Source organism: Crocodylus porosus, unplaced genomic scaffold (genome assembly GCF_001723895.1).
Source record: "Crocodylus porosus isolate Cpor-Errol unplaced genomic scaffold, CroPor_comp1, whole genome shotgun sequence".
In the NCBI taxonomy this organism is placed as follows: domain Eukaryota; kingdom Metazoa; phylum Chordata; order Crocodylia; family Crocodylidae; genus Crocodylus; species Crocodylus porosus.
This window is the reverse complement of record NW_017728913.1, coordinates 10143828-10157569: the sequence shown is the minus strand read 5'-3', so window position 1 is coordinate 10157569 and position 13742 is coordinate 10143828. Positions and strand designations below refer to the sequence as shown.

The 13742-nt window shown below is 45.3% G+C and overlaps 1 long non-coding RNA gene across 1 annotated transcript; it reads right to left on the bottom strand.

The window, feature by feature from the left end:
* Positions 1-204: 204 nt before the first annotated feature.
* LOC109309668 lies at positions 205-1366 on the bottom strand. The gene is made up of 2 exons (XR_002101002.1): positions 387-1366; positions 205-356 (listed from the first exon to the last, which is right to left on the bottom strand). It is a non-coding gene; the product is annotated as an uncharacterized LOC109309668 (long non-coding RNA).
* Between the last annotated feature and the right edge of the window lie 12376 nt (positions 1367-13742).

Below are 13742 nucleotides of genomic sequence, written 5' to 3'. Positions count from 1 at the left end.
TCAAAGCTATGGTGCTTACCTCCTTGCAAAAGGGTCTAGCAGGGACTGAGCCTACACTTCTGTGCTTATCTCCTCAAACCTGTTAGCACCCTTTGAAAGAGCTTGCAGCACCCTGGTTGAGAATCCATGATCTACACCAACACTAACAATGGGGTTCTTTTCCTGTGTCATAATTCTAGGACCTGGATCTTCTATCTGTTTTGGTTCTGCAAATCGGTTTCTAAAGCAAGTTGATCTAAAAGGTACTATATCATGCACGCAGTAATTAATACAAGAAAATGGGGTTTGTTCATGCAGCCTAGTAGAGATCAATTTGTACATGCAAAAGTGTATATTAATTCATTGAATTACTGATCCTTTTCTCTCTTGCGAGTGGTAGAACACACCAATCAAGAAGTGTCTTCAGATTTACGTGATCCCTGGTTGCAGGATTTGGGACAAGGACTTTTCCTGGACGAATGGCAAATTATTACTTAAGTTTCATTATTGGTTTCTTCAAAGGAGGATAAAATTAACCATTAGTAATCAGGCTTTGTGTCTATAATATGGGAGTCATACATTCTGTAGTGAACATACATAGAATTATAGAGAAGTAGGGCCTGGAAGGGACCTCCAGAGGTCATTTAGTCTAACTCCCTCATCTAGTCCAAATAGACACAACTTATATGGCTCACATTTTGCTGGCTTATAAATATATCAAGTAGGTCATGGTTTTTTGGTGGATGGTAATTGTGGATACAAGGGCAGAATCAAAGGATCAAATTCTGGGATAAAGTAAAATGAAGTTGAAGATCTGGCTAAAAATACTTGAACTCTGACCTTCCACCTGTTTTTCTCTGTGGGATCTTTTTAAGTGCAGTTTATTCTGTAAATACTGTTTTTCAGATATTTATCTGAAATAAAACAAACTTGTTATCATGCTTAGTCTTCCTTCAAGACTTCAGGATTTCCCTGAGCTCACTGCAATGAGGAATCCTCAGTCTTGTTGCAAAAATGCTTATTGATACAATTATTATAGTTCAGTCAGTACAAACTTGCCTGTGTCTTTGAATTTTATCTTTATACATATAATTTTATGTCCTTTGGATTGTAGAATATAACAAACATGCTTATGGTTTTGGTTTCTTATTATATTAAATATTCTGGCTAATTAAAGACATTCCAGGAGATTTCTGCTATCTGTCACCCAGGGTCAATGTTCAAGGGAGATTACACCCTTGGCCATAAAAGACCCAAGAGTGTTTACACAAACTATAGAAGGTAACTTTTATAACTTACATATTGCTTTACCTTTCTATAGCATTTTCTCTTATGCTGTTACAGAACATGTTTCGAAGCATTTATTATTGGGTCTTGTATTATACAAGATATTTCATCGGGGCTTTTAACTATAAATATTAGATTGTTAAAACTGGGAATCATTTGATGATAAGTCAACCAACAAGAGTGGATCTTCAGAGGGCAAGGCACCTTCTGAGTCACTGATTTCATATAAAAATTATTTTAATCTCGAGAGAGGCAATTTTGTCAGATTTTTGGGTTTCTTTAAAAGGACACTACAAAAATAAGAATAATGAAAATGCAAAATGCTTTCTTACTGAAAGCATTTTCTGCTATATGCAGTCTAAAATTAACAACTTTAAGAGAAAAACATCAACTGGCATTTGAAAATATTCTACAAAAACTTGCCAGTTTCTCTAACTTATGCTTTATTTGACAAGTAGAAACCTCAGTTTATTCCTTAATGCTTGAAGTAGGCAGCTTCATTTTTTTTTTAATCTACTTTTGCTAAATTTATCTAACTGCAAATGTCTAATGTAATAATTCCCTAATATCATTGTTATGTAAATGATAATAAGTTGTATGTGGTTGCATGGACTCCAATGGCTTTGTTTGCTAATACCAGGATCTATTCCAGTATGGAATAATCATATTGGTTGTGAATCAATCAGGCATCTTATGCTTATGGCAGTGTTTATGCAACTTCTTTAACAAAGTAATGTAAGAGCCACCTATCTAAAGATTCTTAAGAAAGAGACAGTGCTTTATGGAATAGATATTTATAAAGACACTCAAGAATTAATTCTGTTTAAAAATTACAATTTTGAGAGCAGCATGGCTAAGATAGAAGTTGTAAAGCACTACCAAGGAATTAGATTTAAATGTGTCTTGTACTAGTTTTACTGAGATATTGAAACACCATTTAAACTTTAAATCACATCAAGAATTGTAAATGTGATTTAAAATTCTAACACCCTTTCCCATTAAACAAGGTTGTTCCTTAAGAGGAGAAATGGGGGCAGATACTAAAAAAGAACATAGTCACCTAAAATAGGACTTCATTAGACTTTAGGCACATAAATCCAAAATTACAATCCATAAAAATTGCACTCAGTGGCCATCTAAACCTGAAGGCACATAAAACTCACTAGAGCAATTCCTCTGTTGCAAAGAACTCAGAAAGATCACAACAAGTCAGAATGTTTTTAACACTGTGAATTCCTATTTGAAATATCTGGGTTTATCTGGAAAACACCAATACTTGATTTGCGCACCTAACAGTGTTGATATTGCAAAGCATTCTGCAGCACCCTTAATAAAATCTCACAACGCCGTGTTTGAAAATCAGTGAGTTATGGTTTAATTTGCTTGAAAAGAGCAGTTCTGAATTCTGTTCCCCACTCCCACAATTTTTTTTTCTGTTTTCTTATCCAATAACTGTTGCAAGCAGCATACGTAAACAGTTCTGGGCAGGGACCAGAACCCAAGATTTTCCCCCATGTCCCAGCTACTATGTGACAGAGTTTTGTTACTTGCTTGCTCTATTTCTGGTCCTATCAGTCCTTCATTCCTTCTTTACGGCAGCTCAGCTTCAATGGATGGGAGGGAGAGATAAGTGCACACCACAGGCTGGTCCCTTGTTCTGTGTACAGAATATGCACTGGCTCTAGCCCCTCACCCTGTGCAGCCCACACCAGATTGGATCTGCACGCCCTATGCACCACGTGGGGCCAGGGACAGTGCATGCTGCTTGCAGCACTCCGGTCCAAAACCTATGGACAGCGCTGCAGATGAGATGATATAGCTTCACAGGCCACCCACCCCTGTTCTAACTTCACCAGTACCATTTCTAAAACTAGTTTAGAAATATGCTTACTGAAGAAAAAGAGATAGAATTACCACCTAGGTTTTGTCACGATGGATGGAAAACAATGGATAGTTGCATCTTTTTTGGCAGAGAACTTTCTCTGTTAATGGTCTTGCCTATTCTACTTTAGAGTAGCTCAGACCCAAAGGCCGGGTACAGACATTCCACTTTTAATGGTATAAGTGACCAGAAACCAGAATATTCCTACAACAGACCAGAAGTTTGGTACACATAGATGGGTTTAAAGATGGTGGAACCAAGTCTAAGATTTGGACCTCCCCAGCCAAGGGGAAATCGATGTTCTGTTCAATACTGATCTAAAATATGCCACTTAGAGAAAACTGTGTAATTGAGATCAATTCCTCCTCAGGCTTGTTAAATGTCTATACCTAGCCTATATGTGAATTATTAGCTTGGATTCCCTGCACTAGTCATTCTGGTATTTGGAATCTCCAGGTTGGCTGCTTCTAGGAATATCACCTTTCAATCAACTGAAATAGCTTTGTCCTTTCCCTACCCCTTAGACCACAATTCACAACCAGAGTACCCCAGCACCCTGGGTGTCTCAAGATTCTTTCAAGGGTGCTGTGGGGTACCACACAGTGTTAGTATGGTTATTTGTGCAAGCAGGATTCGCAAGTTAAACCCAGAGATTTTAAATAGGAATACATACTTGTGGTCTTTTGGAGTTCTTTACAATAGAGAAATTGCTATATTATTTTTCTGCAGTCAAAAAAAAGAGTGAAAACTAAGAGCTGGCATTTTCCAAGGGGTGCCTCAAATCTGTCCAGGTGTTTCTTGAGGTTAAAAAGGTTGAGAATCACTGCCTTAAACTAACCCAAACTCCTCTCCTTTAAAAAAAAAAAAAAAAAACAGGTGCAAAGCCATAGGAAGGGATAAGACATTAGAAGGAAATTGGACCGTGCAATTTTAATAGAACAGAAGGCTAGTATGTTAGTGAAAAGTAGAAATGCAAGGAGGCATCCAATTATGTACATAACTATGTATGCTGTATATGCAGATACACAGCATCACTGATTTATAGCATCTTCCAGGATAGAAAACAGCCACAAATAAACTAGTGCCATGCAGGGATTTCATACATTTATGCTGCAGTAAACTTTTGTTCTTATAATAACACCCACATATACTTTCAGCCTTTGAGGTCTTATCTGAAAAATGTGAACAAAAAGTAAAATTTACTGCAGCCAGTTTACACCAGCAGTTGACAACCGTTTTAGGCTGTGGGCCAAAGTAACCCAGCTGGAGTCAGAAGTGGATGAGCAGGTGCTAAGACACAGCCACCAACCACTTTTCCCCATGCAGTATGGAAAAAGTGTCTGCACCCCACACTTCTCACTGTGGTGACATGGGGAAGTAGCTGCTGCCAAAGGCCCCTGTCACCAAATGTTGCCAAAGCCCCACTTCTGCACGTCAGAGTCGGTGGTTCTGGGGCCTGGATCTGGCCTGTGAGCCAACTCCCGGTTTATACTGAAGATGAAGGGCTCAGACAAATGTGACCAGAACTAAACCTGTGGTGCTACATTTACACCTTTTGGAAGTCTACTTCTCTCTGTGAAAAAAATGACACTGCAAGCCATCTTCTGCATACACACAGAAGCTAACCCATTTGCCCTACTATTAACTAATCTTTTTGAAATCCCCTCTGAGTCATCTCTCTCTGTTAATCCCTTTCTCTGGTTTATGGCTGGTAAACCTAACCATCTGTTACGTTAAATTGGTGGCACCATGTGCCTGTAATGGACATGGAATAGGCCAGGCTAGACCAAAGTAAAGCATTAATTGTGGTCTAAGACTGTTCACTGGTGTGGCCCACTCAAGGGACCTAAGGGAGAGTGGCTATGTCCTGGCCCAGTTTGAATCTCTCCAGACTTTAGTGATAGCTAACAACATCCATGTTGCAGATTGATGCCATGCAGGTGCAGATGCCTAACTTGACACCCTAGGGACTCTTGTAGTTCCAAATGGAGGCACATATTGGATTTCGGTACAAAATAAGTTTTTAAGGTATTGGCAGTAAGCCAAATTGAATCACTCCTTTGGATCTAGGTGACTGACTGCCTAGTGAGACAGTATGAATCTGGCCCATAGCTGAGGCCCAGCCTTGTGTTTTTGTTTTTTTTTTCAAACTATGTGGAAAGTAAGAAGAAAGGCTTTGCATCTTCTCCTTAAAAATCTGGGGCCTTATCAGTGTCCAAGTTGTTTGGAAGACAGACTACTGACAAATTTCTTTCCTCTCTTTGGATGCTACTAAACTATCCTTGCCAAGAAGGATTTATCTCTGACTGGCTCATAAATTGCTTGCCAGAGGAATGTACATTAAGGATGCTTATAAAAATCTTTCCCCATGGAGACAATACCAGCAGATCCTATCTAAGAGTTCAAACTCCCTCTTCAAATTGCAGTTTGTCCTTAGAGCCGAATTTTACCTTATTGATCTAAGGACAATTTTTACCTTATGGATTACAGAATATGATTCTTAATATATATTTTATCAGTAACATTGTGCCTCCATTCTTGATTATGGTTTGCATGTTGTTTAAAAAGATGTAGGTCAAGACCTTATTTCATACCCCCTAGCAGGGGCTTGTAATACATTGGTGTACCTGTGATATATTGTACTGAACACATTTCCAACTCCCTTATTTCTGTCATCTGTGAAATTACCTTTGGCAAGCTGGATTTAATAATTAAATTGACTCCCATTTGAAAACAAAATATTGACAAGTCTGTCAATAGCAAAACTATGATAAGATATGATCGGGATAGAATTATTAACTTCCAGCTTTTATATATGTCTCCACAGAAAAGACAGAGGGTCAATCCATGCTGGTTACAATAAGATGCCAGGCAAGTTCCTCAAGAGAGGAGTCTCTCACTAAGAGCTAGACAATGTGCTCCCTTTTCTGAAATCATTCATCTACTTCAGCAATAATCTGTCCCTCCAACTGAGCTTGGGACAAACATTAAAAAAATTCTTGGCTAGGGACAAACATTAAAAAAACTGGAGCCTCAATTGATTCAATCTTTGCAGGTTAGTCTAACCTGCAAAGATTGAACTGATTTGCAAGTGGACAGACATTCACATTTAATTCTGGAAATGCAGGCACATGCTTGCAGTGACTCAGGCTAGAAGCTGGAGGTGCTGTCTTCCCTTTACAGCAGCCACAAGCCTGGAGGGAAGCTGACCTGGGTGGTGTGGTCAGGGCCCTGCAGGGACTAAGTATGATTGGGGCGGGCCTGTAGGGACCCCAGCTGGGATGTACCCAGAGGGGAAGGTGGGAAGCAGCCCCTGCCAGACTTGTCCCCAAGGCCAGAAACTGGCCAGGGCAAAGCCTCAGGCAAAGTGGCGCAGGGGGAGGGGATTAAACTCCCCTGTCTCTGGGTGGGCATGGGACCTTGTTGGAATCTGCCCAGCTTTCCCCCTGCTCTTGCTTGGGTGGTGTGGGGCCTTCGCATGGCACTGCTATCTGCCCAGGGGTGAGGCTGTGGCTGCAGTTGGGGCTGCGGGCCTGAGCTGAGCTGGTTTGTGGCTGCTGCTGAGGGCAGAGGCAGAGGGGCAGCCCAGGCTGGGAAGGGCTGACTGGGAAGGGCCCTGTGGGGCCAGCCCATCCTACTGCGGCTGTATGACAACTTGGCCGAGCAGTACAGGCAGGGGACAGCTGGGGAACGGGCTTCCTGGGTCAGCTTGGAGGCACTGGTAGGCCCTGAGCCTGGCAGTCACCAGCGCACCCCCTGTCCTGTGCAGTACCTGGGGCTGCAGGCACACAACCAGCGGCAGACTGGCTGGGGCTGGGCAAGCTATTCTGCCCCCCTCGCCTCCTGCTGCCACTCCTGCGGCCATGCTGCACTGCTCGGCGGGGGGGTAGAGGGGGGCAGAAATCTTCAGCCCCATGGCTTCTGCCCAGCAAATGGAGATCTGGCTCCAGCTCCCAGATGCCTTGGAAGGCACCTAGGAGCTGCAGTCAGAACTCTACACGTGGGGGAGAAGCTGCTGGGCTGAAGCTTCCCCTCCCCATATCACCACTGCCTGGAGCAGCACAGGAGTGGGAGTGGGAGGAGCCCCTGGAGGTGAGGGAAGATGGCTTGGCCTGGCAGGGCTGTTTTTCTCCCATCACCTACAGCTGCGGCTTCAACTCCAGCCATGCTGAGCAGCACCACTCAAGGCAGGGGGAGCTTCCTTCAGCTTGATGGCTTTGGCCCAGCTCATGGAGTTCTGGCTCCAGGTCCCAGACACTTTCCATGCTCTCCACCCGCAACGACTGCTCATCATGCTGGGCAGGCAGAGTGGGCTGAAAGAAGCCAGAGCTGGAGTCAAAGTGCCCTGAGCTGCGTTGAAGCTGCTGGGCTGAAGGAAAGTCCCCCTGCCCCAAGCAGTGCTCCATGGTGCAGCAGGAACAGAAGCTGCAGCTGGATGCAACAAGAGAAAAACAGCTCTGCTGGGCCCAGCAGTTTCTGACCCACGCATGGAGCTCTGGCTGCGGGGACCTGGAGCCAGAGCTCCACATCCTGGGGAGAAGCCATGACACTGAAGCTTCCTGCCACCCCTTTTCCCCACCCCCAAGAGCAGGGTAACCTGCTCCCTAGCCAACCCCCACCCATGCTGCTAGGCCGGGCCATCACACAGCCAAAGCAGCCTGAGATGGGTGCTACTTTCACAGGCCAGCCCTGCTGGGCCCTTCCCAGCCAGCTGGGGCTCCCTGATAGCCCCACCCAGCTTGGGTGCAGGGAGCCACATAGCCCACTGGGACGGGCCTGGTCCCAGCAACCCAGCCTGGGCTGGCCCATCTGCCTCCTCCCTCAGCAGCACTTGCAGGCCAGCTTGGATCAGCCTCACAGCCCCAGCTGCTGACAAGGCAGGCAGATGTCAGAGGCCATGCCAGCCAGTTCTGGCCATGTTCACTCCCCTCCTGCTGCAGTGGGGAGGAGGAGAATGGTGGATGGGGGCCGCAGTCCCCCTGTAGGGGAGAGGGGAGAAATAAATTCCCTCCTGCTCCCTTTGCCTCAGGGGGCCATGCCTCTGGCCACACCCCTGCCCCCTGCTGGGGCTAGAGAACAGAGGGGAGGGGCCAGTCCAGCTCTGGAGCAGAGAGCACAGCCTAGGGCTGGGATGCTGGAGGACTCTGGTTTAACTTAAACCAGGAAGAGGTCTGGGACAGAAGTTGCATAAACCAGTTTGACCCACATCAGTGAAGTCTGATACTACACTCAACCAGGTTTATCTTAAACCAGTTTTGGCCATTTTGAAACTGGTTTATGTGCATTGAACTTATGTTCTGTTACAAGTTTAAACCAGTTTCTGATCACTTAAACCAGTTTATGTGTAACTTCTGTCCCTAGCCCTTCAAAACTGCCTGAAATTTCATAAGAATTCCAGCCCTCAACCAGGGTCTCAGCAGGTTGTACGTATGTGTCACACACACTGTCTCATAGCTGCTTGAGTACAATTTGTGAGTATATGGGCATGTCTACACAAGAGGCTTAATGCACAGTAGACTAACCATGCTGATGCACTAATGCACAGTAGAATTAGGCATCACAAAAAAACTGTGTATTGTTGCTACTATACATTAGCACATTTATGTAGTACCTCATATTAGAGGTACTAAACTTAATGTGCAGTAGCAATGGCACATTAATGCATATGTAGACACGCTCCATGTGTACCAACTTTCTAATAGGGAACCCACCAGGTATACAAAAGAGGGAAAATGTGAGGTAATTACAGGACTGGAAATAAAAAATTCTAGATTTTTCCTGAACTAAAATGACCTTACACCTTCCAAAGATTGTTGTTGAAGGGAAAAAAGCAGATTTATTTATCAGGAGAAAACTTAATTGCCCATTACGGGTAAATACCTATAAAAGATACTATCCAGCTAGGTGTAGCACTAACAAAAAAGAACTAAAAAGGAATAAACAAACAACAGAGGGTACTTATTTAAGGTTATATGTCACTTTAATAGGAATTTAAAAGCACAACACAAACATTAGTAATCAATACTCATAACATCCTTGTGTGAGTACACAAATATTCATTTTTATGTGATGAGTCTGTGGACAACTGACCAGTTGGCATCAAAACTTACCATGCAATAAAACCTGATTAATTCAGAAGTGATTTTAATTTCAACTGTTTAAAATTCTTTGTTCTTTACCACTTCTGCTAACTTGAATGCCTAAGTAAATACTTGGCAGGGAGGGAGAATTTCTTTCAAGATAATATCACACCAGCTTAATATCAGTATGATAGAGTTAAAGGCATTGCAAGTTGTAAGTAGTTTGGATGAATCTGCAACAAATTCACTTGTTCTACATGTCCCACAGATGCAGGGCCATTGGGGGAGGCTAAGTAACTTGCTCAAGATTGCACAGACTGTCACTGGAAGGGCAGGGAACTTAACCTGGTTCCCCCAGATCCCAAGCTACCACTTCCTCCTGTACTCAAGAATTATTACTCCAACTCTTTAGTTCAAGACAGAGGAAACTTTCCAGTGCAGCAAAATCACTACACCCACACTACGTAGTACTTATTTTGTTCAAGTAAAAGCAAAATAGAAGACACCTTTCAGATCCTCCTTTGTTATAGAAAAGTGCACACACAAAATCTCCTTTTTCTTGCAGCTCCTTTTTAAAGCCCCCACTATTTCAAGCTACTTCTTAAATAATCTTGCTGAAATCACTTGGGGTTTGCCCATACATAGCTCATTGCAGGTACTGTGCCTACAGGCCAGATATTCAAAGATATTTGGGTACTTAATGATGCAAATAGGAATCTATTGGGATTTTCAAATTGTCTAAGCCTGTTAGGCACCTAACTCCCATTGAAATAAAATATTAAATCAGTGGGCGTTAGGCGCTTTTTAAAATCCCACTAGATGCCCATCTGCATCATTAGGCACCTAGCTACCTTTGAAAATCTGGTCCTCCTTTGCCAAAGGCAAAACAGGATCTGTAACAGACTCAGCATTGCATCTGATGAAAAATCAGCATTATGACTCAGGAGAGCCTGCCCTACAGCTCTGTTTGTTAGCGCATTTCATTTCCTTTTCCTTTCGTTTCCTCAGTGTCTTCCCTCAGAATGACAGTGTCTAGTGTTTTATTTGAAATATTTACTTACTTGCACTTGCAATCTATTTGTCTCAGGCAAAAAAGAATGCCCTAAGACTAAGAGTTTGATTATATAACCAAATATCTTCCTGTTAGAGAAACATGGCCTAACTTTACAGCATGAACTGCACAAAACTCTCAGATGTGTATAATCATAATAACAAATTTACCAGTGTAGATCGTCAAATGCTATTTTCCTGAAAATCTCTACAATGTGCAAGTATGTTAAAAATGTTAGGTTTAATATCTTTCTTTTAAAATTCCATCCTTTCCTAGAGACTTCATTCTTTAAAATGTAGTAACTAGAAATCATAATCTTGACAAAATCCAGTGACTTTAATTTGTCATCCCTGGAAGCTGTGCGTTTAATAAAATAAATAGATAAAACACACATCAATATCTGCTAAAGTTATCCAGGGCTTATTCTTAGAATTGATCAGCATAGAATGGCAGGGGAACTTTTACCCAGTTAGCTCTGCTTTCCTTAGCAGAGATGATTGTGTTCACCATGAATTAATACACAGATCCTGAAGTCTTTTGGGATTATCTCATTTGCCAGATGATTATAATTAGTATTTTAACCAGTTGTTCATTCTATATTGCATAGGCGACTGGTAGGGAGGGCACAGGGAGCAGGGAGGCACGTGCTCCCCCTGACAGCACCATCACTGCCGCTGGTGTCTGCGGGTGCCCAATGTGCTACCCCCGATAGGGCCATCTCTGCCACCGCGACCGGTGTCTGTGGGTGCTCCCCAGCTCTGTTTCCAACAACACCACCAGCATCTGCAAGTGTCCCGCCAAGACTCAGGAGGCATCAGTTGCCCATGCTATATTGTAATCAGAGCAGAAATCCCTTTGTATTTAAGGACAATTAAAATGGTATAAATCTGTATCTTATAGAAGGAAAAAAAGTCTAATTAAACCATGTGTGTGAGAGCCCGATCCTGCAGATTCTTAGCTTGTTTATAGTCTTTAGTCAGGCTGAACTGTTATTCTCGAAGACTTGAGTACAATGTACTTGGTTTTATCCAATTATATACACACACACACACACATGCGTGTATGTATCCTGGATCTATTCAACCAAAAACGTTTTAATAAATTCTAAAGGAAAATTCTAGGAATAAGACACATGAGGCATGCCTATAAAGTGGGAGGTTGGGTAATGCCACCCCCACCCCCACCCCCTGTTACTAGAACAGGAAGAGGGCCAGGGACCCCGACCCATTCCCCCTCCTTCACCACCACCTCTGTTCCTAAACTTTTCCTCCCTTAACCTTGCTGTGTGTTTACCAGTGTTTCCTTCCCCTGGCAGAGATCCCTTCCTCCTTTCCTCTCACTTCCTTCCACTTTATCTAGGTCTCTTCTTTCTGCTTGTGCCCCAGTCATAACCCTAGGGCCAAACCCATAGGCAGCGGAACCTGAAGCAAGACAGCTGCTAGGTCCAGGTGCAGACAGAGCCTAAGGACCCAGGCAGGGGAACTTGCAACAAGATTGCTGCTGAGTCCAAGTGTAGGCAGAGACTGATGGCTCAGGGAAGGGAAGTAGAGGAATCATATGGCCCAGAAAGCCATAAGCCCATGCCAAACCACTGTGGGTGGAGCCCAGAGTGTGGAGAGGACTCAGGAGCTAGGAACCTACATAGGAAGCAAGTTATTTACCCCAGACATTTTCTGTTTTAGCATTTGTTTTTCTACATGGAGCTCACCACCAAGAGGTGTGGTGAACCCCGAGTGGGACGTTGCTTTGAGCTAGGACTGGTGCTTACATTTTGTGGGTTCCATTCCCCCCTGCCCCCGGTCCACCCTGGAGGGTTGCGTTGTGTCTGTAGAGGCAGAGGAGGCCACTGAAATGGGATGACTGAGGGGGGCAACCCTAAATTTGAAACTGTGCTGCATGGAATTTGAGGTCCCAGAGCATGACTGGAGTGTATCCTGTGACCACAGGATGCCCAACTTGACTGGACGGTGAGACAGAAGATGGCAGGGGAAGAACAGGACTCAAGGTCCCTAACCGCCTACATAGTGGATATTGCAGGGGATGGAACCTAAGGTCACAAGGTTTGGGAGCTAGGAGCAGCAGGGAAGGACACAGGCACACATGTCTTACACACACGTGTGCCCCCTTACCTGACCCGGAGCGGAGGCGAGAGCAGCAGAAGCGAATGTAGCAGCAGTGGGGGCAGCAGCAGCTGATCCCCCTAAGGTAAGTGGGACAGAGGGACCAACGCAGCTGAGCTGGATCCGGAGGGGAAGCCCCCTGGATCCCTCTTAGCTGAGCCGGTAGGGAGCCGCGCGAACAGAGCGCAAACAGGTGCGGTCTGTAAGAGCGTGCCGGTGTTCACGCCAGAGGGGGAGCAGGAGGGGCCCAGAGGCTGACTCCTGTTAGCATGGGGCAGAGGACCCGAATTCAGCTAGAAACTCAGCGACTCCTACGATGGTGTCGACACGGAGTGCTGCCAGGGCCCCTGCCCGGGGGGCGCGGCCTTCCCAGGGCTTGTCTGAGGCCTCCATCCAGACAGAGCCCAGGGGGGGGCTAGTGTCCCCCAACCCCATGGCCTGCAGGAGCTGCCCAGCAAGGCCTGGGGGGGCGGGGACTGGACCCCCACACCTGTCCTGCAGGCGCTCGCCTTAAGGCCCTGGAGGCGCAGGTGAGGGAGCTCCAGGAGGAGGTTAGCAGGCTGAGCGGAATCAGGGAGGCAGAGGAGGAAATTGACAGGTATTTTCTTTTCCTGCAGGGTTGTATGACCAAGGAGGAGGAACCTCAAGATGAGCCCTCCACTGCTAAGTGGCAAACGGTCACCTCCCATGCCAGGGCTGCTCGAGACACGGCAGCACCAGTTCCTCCAGTCCGGCTGGAGAACAGGTACGAAGCCCTGGCAGCCCAGGAAGAGGAGGAAGTAGAGGACAAAACCGGGGATGAGGCAACTCCATGCTCACCACGTTCCGTGCAAGCTGAAAGAGGCAAGAAGGCCAGGAGGAGGAAGCGTCGCGTGATCGTCACTGGTGACTCCATCCTGAGAGGTACGGAGGGCCCCATCTGTCGCCGGGACCCCTCGGCACGCGAGGTCTACTGCCTACCTGGAATGAGGATTCAGGATGTGAAAGGGATGCTCCAAACCGTAATCCAGCCCACCGATTATTACCCCATGGTCCTAGTCCTTGTGGGCACTAACGATGCGCCCAGGAGGAGCCCTGATTGCCTGATGGAGGACTACCACACTCTGGGGTGCGTGCTGAAGGAGATGGGCGCACAGGTGGTTTTCTGTTCTATCCTGCCAGTGAGTGGATGAGGCAGACGGCATGAAACATGCATCGCGGAGACCAACTGGCGGCTGCAGGAATGGTGCTTCGAGGAGGGCTTTGGCTTCCTCAGCCATGACCAGCACATCACGATGAGAGACATGCTGGGATGGGATGGGCTCCACCTTTCCCCTAAAGGTAAGCATGTGTTCTCTTCTAGG